The sequence below is a fragment of the Leucoraja erinacea genome, chromosome 22, assembly GCF_028641065.1.
Source record: "Leucoraja erinacea ecotype New England chromosome 22, Leri_hhj_1, whole genome shotgun sequence".
Classification (NCBI taxonomy): Eukaryota; Metazoa; Chordata; class Chondrichthyes; order Rajiformes; family Rajidae; genus Leucoraja; species Leucoraja erinaceus.
Window position 1 is genome coordinate 15068056 of NC_073398.1, and position 9069 is coordinate 15077124.

Below are 9069 nucleotides of genomic sequence, written 5' to 3' on the forward strand. Positions count from 1 at the left end.
CGGTGAAACTAAAGGCTAACCCCTGCAGAACACCGCTTCCATCTATTCTGCTCGCTAACGTCCGCTCCAAGTCACGAACAGACTGACCTGGTCACAAAACATTGCATCGCTAGTTAAGACAGCGCAGCAGCGTTTGCACTTTCTGTGCCGGATGAGAAGAACTCACCTCCCCCATCCCGTCCTCACCACCTTCTACAGGGGCACCATAGAGAGCATTTTGACCAGCTGCATCTCTGTCTGGTTTGGGGACTGCAAAGCCTCCGACTGGAAGTCTGTGCAGAGAGTGGTGAGGACGGCTGAAAACATCATCGGGACTTCTCTTCCTTCATTGGACATCCGGGACATTGCGTGTAAACGTTACTTGTCCAAGGCCAACAGCATTATAAATTACCCCACACATCTCCATCATGGACTGGTCACTCTGCTGCCCTCAGGCAAAAGGTATCGCAGTATAAGGAGCAGAACGGCCAGGTTTTGCAACAGCTTCTTCCCCCGAGCCATCAGACTCTTGAATTCCATATAATGTACCGCCACTATTATCTATTTTATCTTTTTATCTATTTTATCCTTTTGTTATTTTATGGTGCACGGTGAGCCAGATGCAATGAAATTTCATTGAGACTTGCATTTGTTGGTGTATTTTTGAATGACAATAAAGTATTTAATTTATTGATTGATTGATAGAAGAAAGTATGGGTGTGCCTCAGGTAGAAGGTAATTAACAATATGTCCAGTCTTTGTGATGCAACATAATGTGAAGATAGGCTGGATGGAAGGAAGTGGCGAGCTTGTGATAGAAGATTAAAAAATTGTAATTTTATTGATCATCAGAAGGAGTTAGGCACATTGTTTCATTTTGGAAATATTCTTTGTCTGATACTCATTTTGCAGAAATGTTGTTGACTACTTTTCCACCGAAGCCTGAATATTGTTTATCGTGAGTTCCTGAAGAAATGTGAATGGAACTGGTTATTGTGGAATTATCAGCAAACCCGCCTTAGATTGATTTACAAATGGAGGACGAAGCAACCACTGATTTCAAAGATACGATGCAGTGATGTCGCTGGACTGAGATCCAGTAAACATGATCATTTTCCTTTCTTCATTGATCACCATTGAATTCAGTTGTATTGAGGCAGTTTGGGTCCAAACACTTGGTCATAAGCCGTCACTAACTTAATCTCTGAAAAACTACACATGTTCAACGTCAAAAGCTCTATTTGACTAGAAAATCAAACCATTGTGAGCAAAGGTGAGCTAGTCCTCTTTTGGCAGCTGTTCAACCAGGGATGAAAGAGAGTCCACTCCCTGTGTCCATCTAAAAACTGGATTTAATTGCTTAATTGTCAATAAATGCAAGAGGTGAATTGAACAAGTTTGATAATCTGCAAGCACCATTTACGATGTCAGATTATGACATGGCAGTAATAGAAACTTAGGTAAAATGGGACAGGAATAGTTTTGAATATTCCTGCGTCAGGAAAAAGAGGGAACAGAAACTTTAGTACTGATCAAGGAGTAGCTTGCAGTGCGAGAATGTCCAAGAATGAACAATGTTACGTCTCAAGAGAAAAAAAACCAATTGCAGTGATGAAATTGCACAAGCGGGACTATTCCAAACACCACTAATTGGTGGGAAGGATACTGAGGAGTAAATCTGCAAGAAAATTAAAGAGATGTGCAAAATCCATATGGTAAAAATGTGGGGCTTCTGTGATTGAACTTGTAAAGCAATAAGCTAAGGGTAAAGAGTAAGAGAAAAAGTTTATTTAGTATGTTCAGCATACTTTCTTGTTCAATATGTGTCCAGCGCGTTCAGGAAGATAAATTTGCTGCAGTTTATTCTGGGAAATGTGCCAGGCCAAGCAGTGGGGGGACATCTAAAACACAGCAGTCATGATATTCTAAGGGCTAGAATAGTTATGGAAAAGGTTGCAGACGGCTGTGAGTAAAATATATTAAATGGAGAAGACTTGGTTTCAATAGGATGAGAACAGTTCAGGCCTTGGTAACCTGGAATACAAGGTTAGAACACAAAGTGCTGGAATAACTCAATGACAAGCAGCAACTCTGGAGGACAAGATTCCAGCACCTGCAGTTTCTTATGTCTGCATTTTACCCTCAAGGCATGCCTACGTTGAAGAAGTTATCCAATGTCCTCGAGAGATACTGCCTGACTCAATGAGTTACTCCAGAAATTTGTGTTTTACGTAAGATGCTAGCATCTGCGTTCCTTGGGCCTGGAATCAAAGCTTGGTAGCGAAGCTACAGTACAGGTACATTGCCACGAGGGGGAGGGTAGAGAAATGAAAGCCAAAGTTTTCAGTTCCTTGGATGACACAAAGATAGAAAAAATAGAATAACTTGACAATATAAATGAAAACAAAGCTGATTACAGGAAGTTTAGTGGAAAGGAATTGAAATAATTACATAGACAAAGTTTGAAGAAAGACTGGCAGAAAAAGAAAAATAAAAGTGAATCTAAAATCTTAACAGGCATGTTAACTGGACAAGGATTGTGAGAGAACAGATCAATTAGAGACCAAAAAGGAAATCGACTCATTGAGACAGTGGACATGGTTGGCGTGGTAAATGACTACAGGAATCTTTACTGAGAAAGAAGATGGTGCATCAAAAGATTTGATTAATATTCTACATGAGCTACAAATTAATATTGAGATGGTACTGGAAGGTTAGCCGCATTTAATGTGGTGAATCACCAGGTTCAGAGGGGATGAACGTTAGGTTAGCAGGGAAGGAAGGATTGAAATTGGAGAGTCCCTGCGAGTTGCAGCTTCAGGGATCATGCGTCAGGGAATGGAAAATTGCGTATACAATATATTTTTTTCAACAAAGGCAATCTCAGTAGCTATTCGTGTGTCAGTTTAAACGTGGCTGTTGGGAAGGTTCTGGAAATAATAACGGACAAAATTAGCAGTCACTTGGACAATTATGTATTGATTGAAGAATGCCAGAATGACATTGTTCTGTGCTGGTAACACCAAATTAGAAGGCACCAGGAGCTGTGAGCAGAGCACAAATAGACTTCATGGAAATATAGATGTACCTATGGAATGGGCAGATAGGTGGCAGGTGACATTTTATTCTGAGGAGTGCAAAACATTATAATGTTTTGATGTGAAAAATGAGAAGAGACAAGATAAACAATACTAATATGAGAGAGCTCTGGGCTATAATTGTATGGGTTGCTGGAATTGGCAAGCCATGTTAAGAAAGCAGTTAAAAAAAGGATGTGGAATCTGGGGTTTATAAATAGAGGCACAGAATACATGCAGCAAATTCATGGAGAACCTTTATAAAATGCTGGTTCTGCCACCACTGGAGTGTTGTGGCCAGTTGTGCCCGCCAAGCTTTAGGTAAGGCAGGAAGGCTTCAGAAAGGATGCAGAGAATGTTATCATGGATGAGAGAATTCAGTGAAGTGGCCAGACTGGGGAAGCAAACTTGTTCTTAAAACAGAAGGTTGTGAGGGGACCCGATGACAGGTATTTAAAATTATAAAGAATAATGCACAATTAATGGAGGAAATTTGTTCCCAATGGTGGAAGAATTAAGAACAGGGTGAATAGCTGACTTGCAAAACAAGCTAAGTGACAGGAGGATAAATATTTTCAATCACCAAGTATTTGAGGATTTGGCTTGCACTGCAGGGGATACTGGAAGAACCACATTCAATTGAAGATAGACACAAAAAGCTGTAGTAACTCAGTGGGGCAGGCAGCATCTCTGGAGAGGAGGTATGGGTGACATATCGGGTCAAGCCCCTTCTTCTAACCTGGTGTCTATCTTCGGTTTAAACCAGCATCTGCAGTTCCTTCCTACACAACCACATTCAATTGTTGCATTCAAAAAGGAGGTAGATAATTACCTGAAATAAAGTAATTCTCAAGTCTATGAGGTGAGAGGCAAGGTGGAGGTGTGTTTAACAGGGAGTAGTACAAGCTAGGATACAATATGCTGGAGTAACTCTGTGGGTCAGGCAGTATCTCTGGAGAATATGGATAGGTGATGTTTCAGGCCAAGACACTTCTTCAGACTGATCCGGACCCGAAACATCACCCATCCATGTTCTCCAGAGATGCTGCCTGACCCACGGAGTTACTGTAGCACTTTGTTTCCTTTTTGTAAACGAATATCTGTAGTTCCTTGTTTCTACCATGGTACGAGCTAGATTGTTTTTGCGTGTATTTAGAGAGACAGTACAGACTCAAAGGGCCAAATGGTGCCAGGACCATTCTCTGATTCTGCAAGAGCCAATTATAAAGTCTGGTTAAAGTTAGTTAAAATATGTTAATTTTGTAAGACAAATATTTGCCTTAGTTATATTAAAGACCTTTCCATTCTATAAATATTTAACCAAAATATACCGATCAGTAATGATGAGGTGCTGAATAGCTGTGTAAGTTTCCAGAGGCTATACACCAACTGTCCACATTGTACAGCAAGCACTGTCTAGCGCTGATAGCAATGATAGTCAGAAAATGTATCTTCATCGTATTTAATAAAAGAAAATCATTTCGAAGGCTGGAAAAAAATGAATAAAACAGCATCCGTACAAGGAGTGCAATCTGTCAGGAAGGCATGCAATGCAGAAATAAGTAGGCTTTGGGAGGATGATAACCTCACTAATAGTCTAAAATTTGGATGAGTTTCCTCAGTCTGGAATCCCAAATCGTATCCTCTATATCTGAGAAAAGAAGAATGTACCAGGTGACCTCAGAGATGTTGCAGCTGGAGACAGGTCCACATGTGGTTTTTACAGAGACTTTGCCACTCTCTGCCACGGTAGACGTCATTGCCATGGTCCTTCTGAACTACCTCCTTCCGATGGCCGAAAGACTGCACCCCAAAACTGTGCATCCATCCAGAGGCACAGTTGGCATGATTTCCCCCATGGGACAACTCCAGGGAAAATGATCGGGCAGCATCTACCACAATTTAATGCCTTTATTGAACTCAATAAAGCCTTTGACTCCATTACTTACAAGGGAGTGTGGAACTTTTCCTTCAAATTTGTTAGTCCAAAGAAATTGAATCCTGTTTAGTTTAGCTGCAGAATGTCCTGCAAGTCATGACATTAACGCACAGATATGCAACAGAACCAATCTGAGTAAGAACCTTGTCATATAAGATCACATTAGTGTCCAACGCTCTTTCCAATCCCTCCCGCCATAATATTGCACCTCATCCTGCCACAGAGGCCATTGGAGGTCAAGTCACTGGATGGATTTAAAAGAGAGTTAGATAGAGCTCTAGGCACTAGTGGAATCAAGGGATATGGGGAGAAGGCAGGCACGGGTTATTGATTGGGGGCAATCAGCCATGATCACAATGAATGGCGGTGCTGGCTCGAAGGGCCGAATGGCCTCCTCCTGCATCTATTTTCTATGTTTCTATCCCCAACAAATTTCCTGCAGAAATAGAGCTGATCTTCAGAACTACATAGAAAGATTTCAACCAACGACATCTGTAATCCAAAACCAAGATCACCCAAATCTCAGTAGCAAGGAGTTGTATGCAGATGACACTTGAATTTATTTAAACACAGAGGCCAAGTGCAAAGCCATTTTAAGCCTATTCGCTGAACCAATCAGGGGGATGAATCTTGCACTCAACAGGAAGAAAGTCCACTACAAACCTGTCCTGCTGCATTACACCACAGTCGGAGAATAAAGGTTCATGTTAAGACCATAGAAAATGTGGACCACTTGACCTATCAAGGTTGCTTGCGGTAAAGGAGCTCAGATCTGGCACAGAACTCATGGTTGACAGTGATGTCATGTGCTTCTGAGACCTGGACTACCTATAGCAGACATTTCATAACTTGGAGAAAATGCTGCTACCAATGCCATCTCCACAACAAAGTGACTGTAAGGTCAAACCAACTGAATTTGTTACCCTTACCCACGCCAACACCCCCAATATTGACGTTCTGGACACAATCAGTTGACCACATTCGCATGTCCGTCAGCAGCCTCTTGAATGGACAGTCTTCTGAGTGCTGTTGCACAAATAGATTGCCAGGTAGACAGAAAAACAAAATTCAAGGAATCCACAAAACCTGTTTAAAGAAATTAAAGCATTCTCGATGATTCATGGGAATCTCTGGGAATCTTTGCTTTTCCACTCAAAGTGGAAAAGCAGCACTTAAAAGTAACACAACAGCACACAAATCCTCCCCGCCTCACCAATCTGCCTTTTTGCCAACCTCCTGCCCCATGTGGTTCCACATAAGTCTGTGGTTCCACATAAACTTTATTCGCCACCTGAGAACCCACAAAAACTGGAGTGAAAGGAAATAATTCTCGATCCGAAAGGACTGCCTAAGAAGAAGAGCAATGCTATTCACTTATGCATGATAAAGAAAAAGCTATTGAACTTGATAAACCCAACAGAGGAACATGTCACCTCAAACAGGTGGCATTAACTGTAGAAATTATTTACTATGGAGTAAAATACAATTCCCATAGAAAAAAAATAACCTTCAAATCCACTTGAGAACAAATCCAATTTGCACATAGAGGACTGAATCTAAAGAAGAAGAATGGTTAAAATGTACATTCATATTGCATATTCCTTTGCAAGAGAATGTTAGAGTGGCTAACTGCAAACACAAACTTGAAGGTTACAAACTGAGTGATTGGAATGTTACTGCTGTCGCCAGTCGCTGTCAAGCGAGAACCTTGACAGTTGTAGAAAGATTAGCCAAGCAATATTAGTTTGTGGAGGGAAAAAGAATCATCTGTCATCACTGACCTGTTAGAAATAAATATTCACCCTCTTTCATTGATAATCTAAGGCTCCAAAAACAATAACATTCACTTTCTCACATCCATTCCATGGAGATGAACCGCCATCATATAGTTTTACTTTTCCAATTCTTTGTCCGATACTCTTAACAACACCAGCCTCGGAAGATTTTGGTAAATGACTGAGGTACTGTATCTGTTTCACTGATCAAATGAAACATGGAGCAATTTCTTTATAAATACATTTGTGATTGCTTTACGCATCGCACGGGGTGGGAATGTTCCCACAGTTAACAGACCAAACGTTCATATCATTGTTTATCACTTCATCATGCTTCACAGGATGTGATACTGCAGTAAGAAAGTGCCAAATTCAAGTGGTGACCTGTTAACTGTGGGGAACATTTCCTCCCTGTAAACCAATCACTAAAGTATTTATAAAGAACATGCTCAATTTTTCCTTTCGATCAGACGATAACCTTGATCTCAGTTACATTTCTATTGCCTGGATATGGCAGGGACAAATACTAACAATGACTATCACTTACTTTTGTGATTGTCAGCCAAACTTAGTTTTGATTTAATGGTGATATTTCAATATTCATGCAATTGTTTTTTTTCCAGGAAGTATTCCTGTATTTAGTTTAGTGGTACAGCATGGAAAAAGGCCTTTCAACCCACCAAGTCCAAGCCAACCAGCAGTCACCCCTTCACACGTTCATTGTTTATCCCACTTTCTCATCCACTCCTTACACACTAGAGGCAATTTACAGAGGCCAATTAAGGTACAACCTTGCACCTTTGGGAATTGGGAGGAAACCGGAGACATCAGAGGAAGCCCACAGTCACAGGGACAACATGCAAACTCCACATAGACAGCGCATGAGTTTGGGAAAGAACACGAGTCTCTGCCACTGTGAGGCTGCAATTCTACCAGCTGCACCACTCTGCTGCCCAATCTTTAATAACAGAAAAGGCTAGAAATAATTAATTAATATTTCAGATCAATACATTTGATCAGAACTAATTACAGATAATCGACCTAAATAATTGTCGGGTTCTGTCTCTATACGGGTGATGTATGAGCAGCGGAGTCTCTCCAACATCTGTTTTTATGACAGACTTCCAACAACTATGCTTCACAATATTGTGTAGGAAATAACCTACAATAATGTTTTTTTTTTAATATTGATTTAGCAGATGTATTGATAATGTTTATTTTGTCAATGTTTAATAACAATTGGATGGGCTTTTCTTAACATTAGAATTAAATGTAAGTTGATTTTAACTTAAAAACAGATTACTTTTTTGACATGCACGCTTATTATTTTGTTCCACGAACTTGGTAATTCAGATTTTTTAATTTAACATATCGATTTAAAATGGAAATGTAAAAAAAAGATCTAGTTTTAAAAGTTTAAAATATCATTGAGCAGAACCATGCACATCAGGGTATATTTGACTTTAATTTTATTCCTTGATCATTGAGCAGGTTTCTGCCCATTGGTCAGTCCTTATCCGTGACTTCTCTGGTATTGGGGGGGGGGGGGGGGTATGAATTGAAACCTGAGCTTCTATTTTGGCCGGGGGGGGGGGGGGGGGGGGGGGGGGGGCGGATTAAATCAGCAAATGGGTAACTACGAAATTAAGCTCTGCAGCTATTTCTGGCATCTAACAATAGAGACATGTGAAGCCAAACATTGCCTTAAGCACTGTCCATATGTCCTGGTCTCTTTGTTGATGAAGTAATGCACTCTTGTAGCCAACTCTGTCAAAACCTTGATTTTTTTTCAGCAGACTCACAGCTTGAGTGAACCATGACAGCATTTCCTACATTGAACTCCATCTGTATCACTTCTTACCAGAGGATTTATACAGAATGATAACCTACTAATGTGCTTTATAATTAGTTTCACAGGAAGAGAGACAAAATATTTAGGAGCTATTAAACTAGAACAGAACAAAAAAAACATTTGATCCAAATTGCTGCAATGAAAACATCCATTATCTGAATAACTGCTAATTATAAAACCTGCAGGTGCTGTTTTCAGTAATGAATGCAGGACAATAAATTTAAGATTAATGTTGTCTAAGGGCCATTTGTTATATAATCAGCAACAAAATACATTTACAGAGGTCATCAGATATTCTTCAATTTTCCTCAACGGAAGCTGGTATGGATCTGATCCTTTGCTCACTGTAATTTGTAGAAGTCAGTAATGTTTATCTACTTACATTTGCCATAAATAATTCCATATAGAAATATATTGGACATAATTTAAACTTGGATTAGATTAACA